At 53.8% G+C, this 17,591-nt stretch overlaps 1 protein-coding gene across 4 annotated transcripts in view; it reads left to right on the top strand.

Annotated features, from left to right (window-relative positions):
• Positions 1–5,629: 5,629 nt before the first annotated feature.
• mettl27 (methyltransferase like 27) overlaps positions 5,630–17,591 on the top strand; it is a 33,783-nt gene continuing 21,821 nt past the window's right edge. For 2 of the 4 annotated variants that reach the window (XM_072469371.1, XM_072469373.1), the window contains exon 1: positions 5,630–5,741. The gene's annotated coding sequence lies outside the window, so the exon portion shown is untranslated. Of the gene's footprint in view, positions 5,742–5,977; positions 5,998–17,591 lie in introns of those variants that run through there. The other 2 variants (XM_072469372.1, XM_072469374.1) reach the window with 1 other exon arrangement.

A 17,591-nucleotide genomic window follows, 5' to 3' on the forward strand; every position in this document is an offset into this window, starting at 1 on the left:
CACCCACTCCAACAGTTGAATTCCCGCTGAAAAGGCTTGAATACGCGAAGCAGCTGGTTTTAATAATATTCACCGCTCGACTCTGTAGCTCCGCCCACTCCAACAGCTGAATTCCCACAGAAAAGCACTCTTAACAGATTTGTCAGATACGATCTCCCTTTGACAAAGCCATGCTGACTCAGTCCTATTTTACCATGCACATCCAAGTACTTTGCGATCTCATCTTTAATAACAGACTCTAAAATCTTACCAATGACCAAAGTCAGGCTAGCCGGCCTATAATTTCCCGTCTTCTGCCTCCCTTCCTTCTTAAACAGTGGTGTTACATTAGTCGAAAGAGAAAATGCAGGAAAATCTCAGCAAGTCTGGCAGCATCTGTAGGGAGAGAAAAGAGCTAACGTTTCGAGTCCGATGACTCTTTGTCAAAGCTAAATATTTATACTGTGGAGTGAGAATGAAAGATGAGTCATAGCCACAGAAACCCAGGGAAACCATGTGTTAATGGCCACAGAATCCAAGGGGAAAGAGTGCTAATGGCAGTCCTCAGAGAGGACAAAAGATGTGAAAGGTCAAACAGCAGGGAAACTAACAGAGGATGAACTGTAGATGTGGGGGGAAGGGGAGAAAGAGGAGAGAGGTGAAGGAAAGGTGGATAAGATTGGTGGGGGGGTGGGGGGGGGGGAATTTAAAAGTATATTAAGAAAGGAAGGAATGGTAAAAGACAGTTAAAATGAAATGAAAACAAATGGGTCGAGGTGGGGTAGAGCTGATCATCTGAAGTTGTTGAATTCGATTTTCAGGCCGGAAGGCTGTAGCGTACCTAACAGGAAGATGAGATGTTGTTCCTCCAGTTCGCGTTGCGCTTTACTGGAACATTGCAGCAGGCCAAGAACAGACATGTGGTCATGGGAGCAGGGTCTTTTGTTAAAATGGCAAGCAACAGGAAGGTCAGGGTCCTGAATGCGCACAGACCGAAGATGCTCAGCAAAGCGATCACCCAGTCTGCGTTTGGTCTCTCCGATATAGAGGAGACCACATTGGGAGCAGCGAATGCAATAGGCCAAATTGGAAGAGATGCAAGTGAAACGCTGCTTAACCTGGAATGAGTGTTTTGGGCCTGGGATATTAAGCATGGAAGAGGTAAAGGGGCAGGTGTTACACCTTCTGCGATTGCATGGGAAGGTGCCATGAGTGATGGGAGAGGTACTGGGTATGGTGGAGGAGTGGACTAGACTGTCTCTGAGGGAGCAGTCTCTGCGGAATGCTGTCAGAGGGAGTGAAGGGAAGATGTGTTTGGTGGTGGCATCACGCTGGAGTTGGCGAAAATGGCGGAGGATTATGCTTTGCATACGGAGGCTGGTGGGATGAAATGTGAGAACGAGGGGGACTCTATCCTTGTTCTGGGAGGGAGTGGAGGAGGCGAGGGTTGTGGCGCGGGAGATGGACAGCACACTGTTGAGGGCCCTGTCCACAACTGTAGGTGGGAAATTACGGTTGAGGCAGAAGGAACACATTTTCGAAGCACCATTTTGGAAAGTGGCATCATCGGAACAAATGTGACAAGAGGCGAAGGAGTTGAGAGAAAGGGATGGAGTCCTTACAGGGTGTAGAGTGTGAAGAGCTGTAGTCCAGATAGCTGTGGGAGTCAGTGGGCTTGTAGTGGATATTAGTGGATAGTCTATTGCTGGAAATGGAGACCGAAAGATCAAGGAAGGGAAGGGAAGTATCTGAGATGGACCAGGTGCAAGTGATGGAGGGGTGGAAACTGGAAGCGAAGTTGATGAATTTTTCCAGGTCCGTGCGAGAGCATGATGCGGCACCAAAATAGTCATCAATGTATCGGTAAAGGAGTTGTGGGAGGGGGCCAGGATAGGCCTGGAACAAGGAATGTTCCACATACTCCACTAAAAGGCAAGCGTAGCTAGGACCCATGCGGATACCCATTGCTGCACGTTTGATTTGGAGAAAGTGAGATGAGTTAAAGAAGAAGTTGTTGAGAGATAGAACGAGTTCAGCCAGGCGGAGGAGAGTGGTGCTGGATGGGAATTGTCCGGGCCTCTTTTCGAGAAGGAAACGAAGAGCTCTCGGGCCATCCTGGTGTGGGATGGAGGTGGAGAGGGATTGCACATCCAGGTGAATAGAAAGCGGTTAGGGCCCGCTAACTGGAAGCTGTCAATATGACGCAGTGCATCAGAGGAATCCCGGATGTAGGTGGGCAGGGAATGGACCAGAGGAGTGAGGATGGAGTCAAGATGAGAGGAAATAAGTTTAGTGGGGCAAGAGCATGCTGACACAATGGACCTGCCGGGACAGTCCTTTTTGTGGATTTTGGGAAGTACATAAAAGCGGGCTGTCCGGGCTTGGGAGCCTATGAGGTTGGAAGCCGTAGGGGGAAGGCGTCCGGACGAAATGAGGTCGCTAATGGTGTTGGAGATAATGGCTTGATGTTCAGTGGTCTGGTCATGGTCCAGGGGGAGGTAAGAGGAAGTATCGGAGAGTTGGCACTCAGTCTCTGCGAGGTAGAGGTCAGTGCGCCAGACGACAACAGCACCCCCTTTGTCGGCAGGCTTGATGGCAAAGTCGGGGTTAGACCTGACGGAGTGAAGAGCAGAAGGTTCGGAAGGAGTGAGCTTGGAATGGGTGTTACATTAGTCACCTTCCAGTCCTCTGGGACCCTTCCTGCCTTCAGTGATTCCTGAAAGATCATCACTAATGCCTCCACAATTTCCTTTTAGGACCCTGGGGTGTAATCCATCCGGTCCAGGTGACTTATCCACCTTCAGACCTTTCCGTTTCCCCAGAACCTTCTCCTTAGTAATGGTCACTGCACTCACCTCTGTCCCCTGGTTCTCCTGGAGCTCTGGCATCCCACTGGTGTCTTCCACCGTGAAGACTGATGCAAAGTAACTATTCAGCTCGCCTGCCATTTCTTTGTTTCCTATTATTACTTCTCCAGCCACATATTCCAGAGGTCCAATGTCTATTTTGCCTCCCTATTATTACTTCTCCAGCCACATTTTCCAGTGGTCCAATCTCTTCCTATCTTTTATATTACTAGCTAGCTTGCACTCATACTTCATCTTCTCCCCCCTTATTGCTTTTTTAGTTGTCCTCTGCTCACTTTTAAAGGCTTCCCAATCCTCTGGTTTCCCACTAATTCTCGCCACTTTGTATGCTTTTTCTTTAGCCATTATGCTGTCCTTGACATCCTTCATCAGCCATGGATGCCTTGTCCTCCCCTTAGCATGTTTCCTCCTCTGTTGTGCCTCCCTAATAACCCCCAAAAACCCCTGCAATTGCTGTTCCACTGTCTTCCCTGCTAGGCTCCTTTTCCAATTAACTCTGGCCACTCCTCCCTCATGTCTTTGTAGTTACCCTTATTTAATTGTAATACCGTTACATCTGATTGCAGCTTCTCCGTCTGAAACTGCAGGGTAAATTCTACTATATTATGGTCACTGCTCTCTAAGGGTTCCTTCACCTTACGTTACCCAATGAAGTCTGCCTCATTACACATCAAATCCAGAATTGCCAGTTCCCTAGTAGGCTCTGTCACAAGCTGCTCCAAAAAACTATTTCTTAGACATTCCACAAATTCCATTTCTTGGGATCCACTACCAACCTGATTTTCCCAGTCCACCTGCATATTGAAGTCCCGCATGATTATTGTAATATTGCCTTTTTTACATGCCTTTTCTATCTCCTCATTTAATTTCTACCCCACATCCTGACTACTGCTTGGGGGCCTGTACATAACTCCCATCAGGGTCTTTTTGCCGTTGCGATTCCTCAACTCTACCCACAGAGATTCTATGCCTTCTGATCCTATATCGCTCCTTTCTATCGATTTAATTTCATTCCTTACTAACAATGCAACCCCACCCCCTTTGCCCATCTGCCTGTCCTTTCGATACGACATATATCCTTGGATATTTAGATCCAAGCCCTGATCCCTTGCAGCCACGTCTCTGTGATGCCAACAACAGCGTATCGGCCAATTTCAATGTGTGCAACAAGCTCATTTACCTTCTTCCGTATACTGCGCGCATTTAGGTACAACACCCTCAATCCTGCATTTACCACCTCCCTTTTCACACTCTCTCAGTCACTGTGCCCTGTCCTGTGGCCCTTTTTGATTTTTGACTATGGCTTCTCTGCCTTACACTTTCCTCTTTACTGCTTTTTTGTTTCAGGCCCCGTTTAACTTCCCTCCGACTTCCAGCATCAGTTCCCATCTCCCTGCCACATTAGTTTAAACCCTCCCCAACACCCCCCCTCGGACATCGGTTATAGTCCTGCCAAGGTGGAGACCGTCCGGTTTGTACTGATCCCACCTCCCAGAACCGATTCCAATTTCCCAGAATTTAAAACCCTCCCTCTTGCACCATCTCTCAAGCCACGCATTCATCCTATCTATCCTGACATTCCTACTCTGACCAGCTCGTGGCACTGGTAGCAATCCTGAGATTACTACCTTTGATGTCCTACTTTTTAGTTTAACTCCTAACTCCCTGAATTCAGCTTGTAGGACCCCATCCTGTTTTTTACCTATATCGTTGGTGCCTACGTGCACCATGACAGTTGGCTGTTCAGCCTTCCCCCCCCCCCCCTCCCCCACCCAGAATGCCCTGCAGCTGCTCCAAGACATCCTTGACCCTTGCACCAGGGGGGCAACATACCATCCTGGAGTCTCGATTGTGTCCGCAGAACCGCCTGTCTATTCCCCTTACTTTTGAGTCCCCAATCACTATAGCCCTGCCAGTCTTCTTCCTGCCATCCTGCGCAGCAGAGCCAGCCACAGTGCCATTAACCTGGCTACTGCTAGCTTCCCCTGGTCAGCCATCTCCCTCAACAGTATCCAAAACGGTATACCTGTTTTTCAGGGAGATGACCGCAGGGGACACCTGCACTGCCTTCCTAATCTTGCTCTGTCTTTTGGTCACCCATTTTCTATCTCCCTCAGTAATTTTCACCTGCAGTGTGTCCAACTCGCTAAACGTGCTATCCACGACGTCCTCGGCATCGCGGATGCTCCAAAGTGAGTCCATCCGCAGCTCCAGAGCTGTCAAGTGGTCTAACAGTAGCTGCAGCTGGACACACGTCTTGCACGTGAAGGAGCCAGGGTCAGTGGTCATGTCCCTGAGCTCCCACATCGCACACGAGGAGCATGACACAGGCCTGGGATCTCCTGCCATGTCTTAAACCTTAGTTTAACTTATACAATACAATGCCAAAAAACAAATCAAAAATAAACCAAAAATAGACAATGAAAAGAAAAACTACTTGCCAGTCACTACTATTTACTAGCAGGTCCTTTCTTGGCCAATCTAATCACAGCCCTCCTGTGATGTCCCTCTTCAGTTTCTCTCCAGTCTAAACCTCAGATTCACTGTTTACCTGCTCACCTTCCCAAAATATTGCCTGCCCAACCGCTCGTCTCTGCTCCACTGCTTAATAATATTAAATCTAACTTGCTACTCTCAAGTAACTGTGAGAAGAAAACAAAAGAAAAAAACCTCTTGCCTTATAAAATATAGCTGAGAATCTACTCTGGTGAGCCCAGGAATGAAACGGTTAAGGACACGAGACACCTGATTTACTGTGAGCCAATCAGAAGCCGCTCTCTCTTTTGAAAGTGTGACGTGCCTCAGCACTCAGTTTAAACACTTTCTAGAGCCTGCAGGCTGCTCCCTCCGGACACTGCTCCCGCGATTCCCGGCTGCTCCTGGGCTCCTGTGAAGGTAAGTACCCGAGAGACACTAAGCCCGAAATCCGCCCCGCGCTCAATTTAATCTCTTACCGGTCACTAGGGTCCTCCCTCCAGACACTGCTCCCACGATTCCCGGCTGCTCCTGGGGCTCCTGTGAAGATAACTACCCGAGAGACTGCAGGCCCAAAATCCGCCCCTCGCTCAATTTAAACTCTTACCGGCCACTAGGCTTCTCCCTCCGGACACTGCTCCTGTGATTCTCGGCTGCTCCTGGGGCTCCTGTGAAGGTAAGTACCCGAGAGACAATAGGCTAAGATTTGATGAGCTGGTGTCTGAGCTTCGGACACTGCGACACATTTGGGAGGGGGAGAGGTACCTGGACATTGTATTCAGGAGGCAGTCACACCCCGTAGAATAACTACCTTAAATTCGGCCAGTGGTCAGGGACAGGAGGGTGTGGCTGTGAGTGATGCAGGTAGAGGGATCCAGGAGGTAGAGTTGCAGGAGCCTCAGCCTTTATTCCCCTGTCTAACAGGTTTGAGATTCTTGCTCCCTGTGTGGACGGGAATGGTGACTGCTGGGAGGATGAGTAAACTGACCACAGCACCCTGGTACAGGGAGCCATTCAAGTGGGGGAGGAGAAAAGGAATGTAGTCGTAATCGGAGGTAGTATAGTTAGAGGCATTTACACCGTTCTCTGTGACCAGGATCGAGAATTCCTAAGGTTGTATTGCCGACCTGGTGCTCAGGTTCAGGATATCTCATCTGGGCTGCAGAGGACCTTGGCGTGGAAAGGTAAAGATCTGTGGTAGTCACCACTGATGTATATATTAGGTGCTTTGTGGTAAGGCCCTGTACTACAGGTACAGGGGTAGTTCCCTGCCTGCTGGCTCCGCCCAGTAGGCAGAGTATAAATATGTGTGCTCGTACAGCAGCCATTTCGCCTGCTGCCCACACATCTTGGTGTAATAAAGCCTCGATTGCATCCAAATCTCATCTTTGTGTAATTGATCGTGCATCAAGATCCAGTTGTCGTCGTCCACATTGGTACCAACGACATAGATAGAACACGGACAGAGGTTTTGCTAAGCGGGTATGAACAGCGAGGAGCTAAATTAAAAAGCTAAACAAAAAAGGTAACAAACTCTGGCTTACCATCTGAGCCACAAGCTAATTGACACAGGATCAATAAGATATTAAGGAGGTAAATTCGTGGCTCAAAGATTAGTGTGGGAGAAATGTTGAATTCATGCAACATTGGCACCAGTACTGGGGGAGATAGGACCTGTTCCAAAGGGATAGTCTTCATCTGAATCATGCTGGGACCAGAGTCTAGCGAATCGCATAACTAGGGCTGTATAGGGCTTTAAACCAAATGGGGGGAGGGTTCAGTTGTAGGGGAAACTAGAAAACCCAATTTAAAGGAGGAGGTAGAGTGCAAATTAACAATGTGGTGGATGGTTACCAGAAAATAAAAGTGAGGGACAGAACAATGTCTTTGTGCACCTAGGAATTATAGAAGAGTAGCGAAATCTAACATTAAAACAAAATTTAAAACCTTTTAATTTTGGGGCATTCGCGACGGCGTCACCTGCCGCGGACGCGTGGCGTCATTGAGGTTCCAGGAGCGCGACATCGAGGCGCTCCTGGATGCAGTGGAACAGAGGAGGGAGGCCCTGTACCCCGGACACGGCCGCAAGGTCAGCTTACGCCTGTGGAGGGAGGTGGCAGAGGCCGTCAGCACTGTGGCTGTAACACCAACGACAGGTGCCCAGTGCCACAAGAAGTGAATGACCTCTTCAGGGCAGCCAGGGTGAGTACCCCCCCCCGATGTGCGGCACACCCCCAGGTGCAACTAACCCTGACCCTAACCCTAATGTGCTGCGCACATCTGCTAATATACGCACAACTGCTGGCCTGCATGTATATCCCTGCCTAACACTGTTGCCCTTTATCCCTGCCCCCCGCCCGCCCCCCACAGGAGAAGCGCGCACACAACAACAGGGAGCGTGAGAGGACCGGAGAGGGCCCAGCTGATGAGAGACCATACACCGTTCATGAGGAGAGGGCCCTGGAACTGGCAGGCGGACCCGAGGACCGGGAGGTTGCCGATGCAGAGGTCGGGGGCGCACCACCAAGTGATACCCCTCCCATGGCCTGTCCCCCTTCCCCTATATCCCCCACACCCCCATATCCTCTCTCCCCCATATCCCCCTTATCCTCCCTCCCCCATATCCCCCCTCCCCCAAAATCCCCCCTCCCCATACCCCCCATATCCTCCCTCCCCATATCCTCATTTATCCTCCCTCCCGCATATCCTCCCTGGGAGTGGTGCCAGTCATGCATGCCACCCAGGAAGAAACCGCACGGGTGGCGTCCGCAGTGGAGGCAATGGGTGCGACGGTGTCAGACATGGGAGCAGTATGCAAGGCCTGGGGCTTTCCGTGCAGGCGGCGTTTGTGGCCCAGGACATGGCTGCCCTCTCACAGGAAGCCATGAGCCAGCGGCAGATGGCAGAGGCGCTCACGCCGTGGCCCTGTCTCAGCAGTCCATCGCTGAGGGCATCGGCGCCATTGCCCATGTGCTGGCCGGCATCGCCCAGACACAGACAGGGATGGCCAACTCCCTGAGCTCCATGGCTGCAAACTTGCAGACCCTTGTCGATACCAGGGCGGGCCTCCAGGACTGGCAGTGCCAGGTGTCGGGGGGACGTTGGATGGCCGGTCCGTTCGCACCCCAGACCCATGTAGAGGCCCCGGGGCCATCGGGCACCCCGAGGGAGGAGGAGGTACTGGGGCCCATCCCGGGTCCCCCAGTAGGGGACGGCCTGGAACACCGCGGCACCTCGGACTCTTTCCCCCCCCCCGACCTCCGTCCCAGGTGCATCTGGTGGGCAACGGGCAGGACAGGCTGGCAGCTCACCATCCCAGTCGCCCGAGCCGCAGCCTTGCCCATCTAGGCCGGGCCGCCCCAGGAAACGGCCGCTAATGGGATCCCGAGTCACAGGGCAGGAATCACAGGAGTCCACCTCCAGTTCTGCTGTACCGTCTGGGGAACCACCTAGATGTAGTCAAAGGGCCCGTAAGGCCAAACAATTAGACACTGAGTAAGTACGCACGGGTGCAGGGCACAGACGAGTTATAGGGGCTAGGGCACGTGTATGGACTGTTTGTTATTAAAATCACTTTCACACCTACAGAATCTGCCTTTGTACTCTGTCCAAAGTGTGCGGAGGTATCGTGTGCGTTGAGCGCCAGTGTGTGTGTGAGGGGTGGTCTTGCGTCAGCCCAGGTGCGTGTGCCCCCCCCCTCCCCCCGGGTCGCCCTCGCCATCCCCCCGGGCAGAGGACGGGACCGTGCGCTGCAGTGTCACGGCCGCATGCAGGGATGGTCCGGGTGGAGGGTGGTACTGTGGCCATGGGTTAGACGTTGTCCAACGATGTAGAGCCAGGAGCACATCGCAGAGCGGGTCGTCATCATCCTCCATGGCCTGCAATAGACACGCTTCCACCGGCGACTGTGTGAGCCCGGCCCGTTGTGCCGCAGGTGGATCTGCAATGGAGGGGTAGTGTGCATGCGGGTGGGTGGGTGTGGTTGGTGGTGGGTGGGGGGGGAGGGGGTGAGGATGTTGGTGGTAGGTGGGTGGGGGGGGCGTGGTGAGGGTGGTCGGCTGGTGCCGTGGTGTGCGGTCTGTGCCCATACTCGGCGATTCCCACACCCCCCCTAGTCAGTGAACCGGGCGGCTATCAGCCTGTCCCGTGCCCGCTGGCCCAGCCGGTAACGGTGGGCATCCTCCCGCATGTCCAGCCCATCTGCCCTGACCATTGCCCCCATCCTCCTCATCTGGGGAGGACTGCGCCTCGTTCTGCTGCTCCTCCACTCCGCACTCCTCTGCCTGAGGCACATCGCCCCTCTGCTGGGCTATGTTGTGCAGGACGCAGCACACCACAATGTTGCGGCCGACCCTATCTAGCGGATACTGGAGGGCCCCTCCAGAGCGGTCCTGGCACCTGAAACGCACTTTTAGCAGGCCAAAGCACATCTCTATCACACCCCTGGTCGCTGCATGGACATCATTGTAGCTGTTCTCTGCGTCAGTCAGTGGCCTCCGTATAAGCGTCAACAGCCACGGCCGCAACGGGTAACCCCAGCAACCAGCCCCTTAGCCGGGGGTGGCGTCCCTCGAACATGCCGGGGATGCGCCAATAGGTATGAGTCATGTACACTTCCCGGGTACGGGGCCCTGACGTGCAGAATCATTATGTGGTCGCAGACCACCTGAATGTTCATGGGATAGGTCCCCTTCCTATTGGTGAACATGGCCCTGTTATCTGCAGGTGGCCGCACGGCGACGTGCATCGCATCGATCGCGCCCTGGACCATGGGAAACCCGGCCACAGCAGCGAAGCCCGCGGCCTGGGCATCCTGGCTGGCCTGGTCCACAGGGAACTGGATGTAGCGGTCTCCAATGGCATATGGGGCATCTGTTACTGCCCGGATGCACCGGTGCACCGATGTCTGCGAGATGCCGGACAGGTCCCTACTCGGCGCCTGGAATTACCCCGTGGCATAAACGTTCAGGGCCACCATAACCTTGACGGACACGGGGAGAGGGTGTCCTCCCCCAGTGGCACGCGGTGCCAGGTGTGCCATCAGGTGGCAGATGTGTGCCACGGTTTTCCGGCTCATCCGGAGTCTCCTCCTGCATGCCCGGTCCATGAGGTCCTGATACGACGAGCGGGGCCAGTACACATGGGGCCTCCTCGGGCGTCTCCATCGCCGTGGCGCCACGGCCTCCTCCCCTTCCTCGTGCTCCTCTATGTGCTCCTCCTCGTCCTGTCGGCCGGGCAGCCCTCCAGCCTGGACGGCTGCCGCCTGCCCCTCTACGGCAGCATGCGCCGCCTATCTGGCATGCTCCACCTCTCCCCAGCTGCCGCCACAGTGGCCAACATCGCTGGCTGATCAGCAAACATAACGGCCTGCAGGGGGTGGAGGTGGGGGAGAACAGCGACATGTTCTATAAAGAGTTTTTTTTTAAATATTAAAATTAATTAACTAGTTGAATATGGCTGGACAGGTGATGTGCTGTTGCTGTATGATGCTGGAACTGGTGGATGCCATTGAGACCGTCAGTGACCACATCTGCAGCAAGTGTTGGCTGCTCGAGGAACTTCGGCTCAGAATTGATGAGCTGGAGACCGAGCTGCACACACTGTGGCACATCAGGGAGGGGGAACATTACCTGGATGCTTTGTTTCAGGAGGCAGTCACACCCGGTAGAATAAGTTCTGTTAATTCGGACAGTGGTCAGGGACAGAGTGGTGTGACTGCAAGGGAGGCAGGTAGGGGGATCCTGAGTTTAGGAGTTGAGGAGCCTCAGCCCTTGACCTTGTCCAACAGGTATGAGGTACTTGCTACCTGTGTGGATGAGGAAAAGGGCTGTAGGGAGGATGCGTTGACTGACCACTGCACCGTGGTACAGGAAGCCATTCAAGAGGGGGGAGCAAAAAGACAAGTGGTAGTTGTAGGGGATTCTATAATTAGGGGGTGTAGCGCACAAAGACTCCGTGAGACGAATAGAGTGAAGTCGATGAGGCTTTATTAAGCGTGTCTGTTCCCCTGCAGCTCGATAGTAAACAGGCCTGCGGGGGAAGACTCCGGCTTCTTATACTCCGCCTTCAGGGCGGAGCTTGAGGTCAACGGCCAACCAGGACCCGGGATCTGTCAGCCAATGACATTAGGGCTTCCAGTCCCACATGACCCCCAATACATACTACCACATTCACCCCTTGTCAAAAATGAACCCGGCGGGGTGATGCTTCGTATGGTGGTAAGGGTTTACAGGGCTGGTCCTGGGAGGACAAAACATTCACATGGCAATACAGTATTGGACAATTTCGTCCTGTTGCAACTATTTACAGAGGGTATAGGAAGAAAAGCAAAATGTTCTTGTGAACAGTCCATATTTGTTTTACATCGACGCCACGAGTCGGTCGGGCGGTCTGGTCGTCCGTGTCGATCGCCTCGGCCCCGGTGGTGGTGGTGCTTGTACCAATGTTGTCGCCTCCAGGAGCCGTACGGTTTCAGCTCGGGCTTGATTCTTGGTCGGTGCTGAGGGGAGGGGAACCGATCCTCTTGGGAAGGGGACGGTCGCGGGGTGCGGCGGTGGCAGGAAGGGGGGGGGGTGGGTTGATGGTGTCGTGGGGGTGTGCGTGTTGCCGGCGGGCGCCAGATCCGCAGGGAGACCGTGTCCTGTCGGCCGTCGGGGTACTCCACGTAGGCGTACTGGGGGTTCGCGTGGAGGAGGTGAACCCTTTCGACCAACGGGTCCGCCTTATGTGCCCGCACATGCTTTCGGTGCAGGATGGGTCCTGGGGCCGCCAGCCAGGTCGGCAGCGACGTTCCAGAGGAGGACCTCCTAGGGAAGACAAGGAGACGCTCATGAGGCGTTTGATTAGTGCTCGTACATAATAACGACCGGATGGAGTGGAGAGCGTCCGGGAGGACCTCCTGCCACCGTGAAACTGGGAGGTCCCTGGACCGTAGGGCCAGTAGGACGGCCTTCCAGTCTGTGCCGTTCTCCCTTTCTACTTGCCCGTTCCCCCGGGGGTTGTAGCTGGTCGTCCTGCTTGAGGCTATGCCCTTGCTGAGCAGGAACTGGCGCAGCTCGTCACTCATGAAAGAGGACCCCCTGTCGCTGTGGACGTACGCGGGGAAACCGAACAGTGTGAAGATGCTGTTCAGGGCTTTAATGACTGTGGCCGCGGTCATGTCAGAACAGGGAATGGCAAAAGGGAAGCGGGAGTATTCGTCCACTACATTAAGAAAATATGCGTTGCGGTCGGTGGAGGGGAGGGGCCCTTTGAAATCAAGACTGAGGCGTTTAAAGGGGCGGGAAGCCTTAATCAGGTGCGCTCCACCTGGCCTGAAAAAATGCGGCTTGCATTCCGCGCAGATGTGGCAGTCCCTTGTGACTGTACGGACTTCCATTAAAGAGTATGGGAGATTGCGGGACCTGATGAAGTGGTAAAACCGAGTGACCCCCGGGTGGCAGAGGTCCTCGTGGAGGGTTTGGAGGCGGTTAATTTGTGCGTTGGCACATGTGCCGCGGGATAGGGCATCGGACGGCTCGTTCAACTTTCCGGGACGATACAAAATCTCATAGTTGAAGGTGGAGAGCTCGATCCTCCACCTTAAGATTTTGTCGTTTTTGATTTTGCCCCGCTGTGCACTATCGAACATGAAGGCTACCGACCGTTGGTCCGCGAGGAGAGTGAATCTCCTGCCGGCCAGGTAATGCCTCCAATGTCGCACAGCTTCCACTATGGCTTGGGCTTCCTTTTCTACTGAAGAGTGGCGGATTTCTGAGGCGTGGAGGGTCCGGGAGAAAAAGGCCATGGGTCTGCCCGCTTGGTTAAGGGTGGCCGCTAGAGCTACGTCGGAGGCGTCGCTCTCGACCTGGAAGGGGAGGGACTCGTCGATGGCGCGCATCGTGGCCTTTGCGATATCCGCTTTGATGCGGCTGAAGGCCTGGCAAGCCTCTGTCGACAGAGGGAAGGTCGTGGTCTGTATTAGGGGGCGGGCCTTGTCTGCGTACTGGGCGTAGTACGAAAAGAACCCCAAGCAGCGTTTCAGGGCTTTTGGGCAGTGCGGGAGGGGAAATTCCATGAGTGCGCGCAGACATTCGGGGTCGGGGCCTATTATCCCATTGCGCACTACGTAGCCCAGAATGGCTAGCCGGTCGGTGCTAAAAACGCACTTGTCCTCGTTGTACGTGAGGTTCAAGGCTTTGGCGGTCTGGAGGAATTTTTGGAGGTTGGCGTCGTGGTCCTGCTGATCGTGGCCGCAGATGGTTACATTGTCGAGATACGGGAACGTGGCCCGCAACCCATGTTGATCAACCATTCGGTCCATCTCCCATTGGAAGACCGAGACCCCGTTTGTGGCGCCAAAAGGGACCCGTAGGAAATGGTATAATCGCCCGTCTGCCTCGAAGGCTGTGTACTTGCAGTCACTTGGGCGGATGGGGAGCTGATGGTAGGCGGACTTGAGGTCCACGGTGGAGAAGACTTTATATTGGGCAATCCGATTGACCATGTCGGATATGCGGGGTAGAGGGTACGCGTCTAGTTGTGTGTACCTGTTGATGGTCTGGCTATAGTCAATTACCATCCTTTGTTTCTCCCCTGTCTTCACTACTACCACCTGCGCTCTCCAGGGACTATTGCTGGCCTGGATTATGCCCTCCTTTAGTAGCCGCTGGACTTCGGACCGAATGAAGGTCCGGTCCTGGGCGCTGTACCGTCTGCTCCTAGTGGCGACTGGTTTGCAATCCGGGGTGAGGTTCGCAAACAAGGACGGGGGTTGCACCTTGAGGTTTGCGAGGCCGCAGATAGTGAGTGGGGGTATGGGGCCGCCGAATTTGAACGTAAGGCTCTGTAGATTGCATTGGAAATCTAATCCCAGCAAGGTGGGGGCGCAGAGTTGGGGAACGACGTTTAGTTTGTAGTTTTTGAACTCCCTCCCCTGCACCGTTAGGGTAACTATGCAGAATCCCTGGATCTGTACGGAGTGGGATCCTGCAGCTAGGCAAATCTTTTGTGCGCTGGGATAGGTGGTCAAGGAACAGCGTCTTACCGTGTCGGGGTGTATAAAGCTTTCCGTGCTCCCGGAGTCGACTTGGCATGGCGTCTCGTGGCCGTTTATTAGGACCGTTGTCGTCGTCGTCTGGAGTGTCCGGGGCCGAGCTTGATCGAGCTTAATCGAAGCGAGCCGTGGTTGTAATAGTGGAGTGGGATCCGTTGTTGCCGTCCAAGATGGCGTCGGGGATGAACAAAATGGCCGCCCCCATACATCGCACGTGGCTGGGGGGTCACAAGATTGCGGCGTCTGCGGGTCGCACATGGTGTGCTGGGGGGGCTGGGGAGCGCTAGGACCGCGAGCGCTAGGACCGCGAGCGCTAGGACCGCGCGGAGCTCCCTCACCGGGGACAGCGGTGGTCGGGGCCCAAGTCGGTGGCGCCGGCGGGTCAGGCGTGGGGCCGCGAGCGGTAGGACCGCGCGGAGCTCCCTCACCGGGGACAGCGGTGGTCGGGGCCCAAGTAGGTGGCGCCGGCGGGTCAGGCGTGGGGCGCGGGGTGGGGGTTAGGGTGGCGTTAGGGACGCGGAAAACTCCCTCCTCTCTGTGGAGAGTGTTGGCCGGGACCCAAAGCGGTAGCGCCGGCGGCGGGTCATACATGGGCTGCGGGGAGGGGGGTTGGGGAGCGTAGGCGGCGTGCAGGGCTCCCAGTTCTCCCGGGACCGCGGTGGTCGGGACCCAGAGCGGCTGCGCCTGCGGGTCGTACATGGCGTGCTGGGGTGGTTGGGGCGCGTAAACTGCTTGCAGTGCTCCCTGTGCTCCCGGGACGGCGGCGTCCTCGCGGGACCGGCACACAACCGCATAATGGCCCTTTTTCCTGCAGCTTTTGCAGATTGCTGAGCGGGCCGGGCAGCGCTGTCGGGGGTGTTTCGCCTGGCTGCAGAAATAACAGCGGGCGCCCCCGGTGCGACTCGGCGTTTGGACCGCGCAAGCCTGTGGGGTGTCCGGGGGGTGGGGGTAGGGGGTTTGCAGTGACGGGTACGTACGGGGCCCAATGGGTTGCCGCGCGGTCGGGGCCGTAGGTGCGGGTATTATGCGCGGCCACGTCTAGGGAGGCTGCTAGGGCCCGTGCCTCTGAGAGTCCTAGCGACTCCGTGCTCACCCTCGAGTGCAGGACCTGCAGTTTTTGGTCTTCTGAGACTCGGCCGGTGGTCGTTCTGAGGTAGGCCTCGAAGCAAGTCTGCCAGTGCTTGAAGGCTGCTGCCACGTTCACTGCGTGGGGGCTGATCCTCAGGCATTCTGGAATGATCCTGAGCTCCATAGTCCTTTTTAGGCACGCTTAATAAATTGTAGCGCACAAAGACTCCGTGAGACGAATAGAGTGAAGTCGATGAGGCTTTATTAAGCGTGTCTGTTCCCCCGCAGCTCGATAGTAAACTGGCCTGCGGGGGAAGACACCGGCTTCTTTTACACCGCCTTCAGGGCGGAGCTTGAGGTCAACGGCCAACCAGGACCCGGGATCTGTCAGCCAATGACATTAGGGCTTCCAGTCCCACATGACCCCCAATACATACTACCACAGGGGGATTGATGGCATCCTTTGTAAACCAGATCGAGAGTCCCGCATGGTATGTTGCCTGCCCGGTGCCAGGGTGAGGGACATCTCTGATTGGCTTGAAAGGATTTTGGAGAGGGAGGGGGAGGATCCAGTTGTTGTGGTCCACGTTGGGACTAACAACATAGGTAAGACTAGGAAAGAGGACCTGTTTGGGGATTATCAAACACTAGGGACTAAATTAAAGAGCAGGTCCTCCAGGGTTATAATCTCTGGATTACTACCCGAGCCACGTGCCAATTGGCATAGGGTTGAGAAAATTAGAGAAGTTAACACGTGGCTAAAGGAGTGGTGCGGGAAAGAGGGATTCCATTTCATGGGGCATTGGCATCAGTACTGGGGCAGGAGGGACCTGTACCGTTGGGACGGTCTTCACCTGAACCAATCTGGGACCAGTGTTCTAGCGAATAGGATAAATAGGTTGGTCACAAGGACTTTAAACTAGCAAGTTGGGGGGAAGGGAAGTGTAAAGCTATGGACAGTATAATGGTTAATGGAGATCAAGGCAGCAGGTTACGTGACAGGTTATTATGTAGAGATATGGGTTCAAAGACAAGGAAAATTAGGAGAAAGGGTAAGAGGAAAAATAAATTGTGAAAAGTTACTGATCAAGGTGTTAGGATTCATAACAAAGACACAAAAAACAGCATAAGTGTACTTTACCTGAATGCTCGTAGTATACAAAATAAGGTAAATGAGTTGGTGGCGCAAATCATCGTGAATGACTATGATTTAGTGGCCATTACTGAAACATGGTGAAAAGATGGTCACGACTGGGAGTTAAATATCCAAAGGTATCAGAGTATACGAAAGGATAGAATGGACGGTAAGGGCGGTGGTGTAGCTTTGTTGTTTAAGGATGGCATCCGGGCAATAGTAAGGGATGATATTGGTGCTGTGGAGGACAAGGTTGAATCAATTTGGGTGGAAATCAGGAATAGTAAGGCGAAAAGGTCACTGATAGGAGTAGCCACCAAATAGTAACAGGATGGTAGGGCAGGCAATAAGCAAAGAAATAACGGATGCGTGTAGAAATGGTACAGCGGTTATCGTGGGAGATTTTAATCTGCGTATCGATTGGTTTAACCAGGTTGGTAAAGGCAGCCTTGAGGAGGAGTTTATAGAATGTGCCCGGGATAATTTCCTGGAACAGTATGTAATGGAACCTACAAGGGAACAAGCGGTCCTAGATCTGGTCCTGTGTAATGAGGCAGGATTGATTAATGATCTCATAGTTCGGGATCCTCTTGGAAGGAGCGACCACAATATGGTGGAATTTAAAATACAGTTGGAGGATGACAAGGTAAAATCAAGCACTGGTGTTTTGTGCTTAAACAAAGGCGATTACAATGGGATGAGAGAAGAACTAGCTAAGGTAGACTGGGAGCAAAGACTTAATGGTGAAGCAGTTGTGGAACAGTGGAGAACCTTCCGAGCGATCTTTCACAGTGTTCAGAAAAGGTTCATACCGACAAAAAAGAAAGACGGTAGAAAGGGGAAAAATCGACCGTGGATATCTAAGGAGGTGAGGGAGAGTATCAAATTGAAGGAAAAAACATACAAAGTGGCAAAAATTAGTGGGAGACTAGAGGACTGGGAAGTCTTTAGGGGACAACAGAAAGCTACTAAAAAAGCCATAAAGAAGAGTATGGTAGACTATGAAAGTAAACTGGCTCAGAACATAAAAGCA

Source organism: Scyliorhinus torazame, chromosome 12, assembly GCF_047496885.1.
Source record: "Scyliorhinus torazame isolate Kashiwa2021f chromosome 12, sScyTor2.1, whole genome shotgun sequence".
Taxonomy (NCBI): domain Eukaryota; kingdom Metazoa; phylum Chordata; class Chondrichthyes; order Carcharhiniformes; family Scyliorhinidae; genus Scyliorhinus; species Scyliorhinus torazame.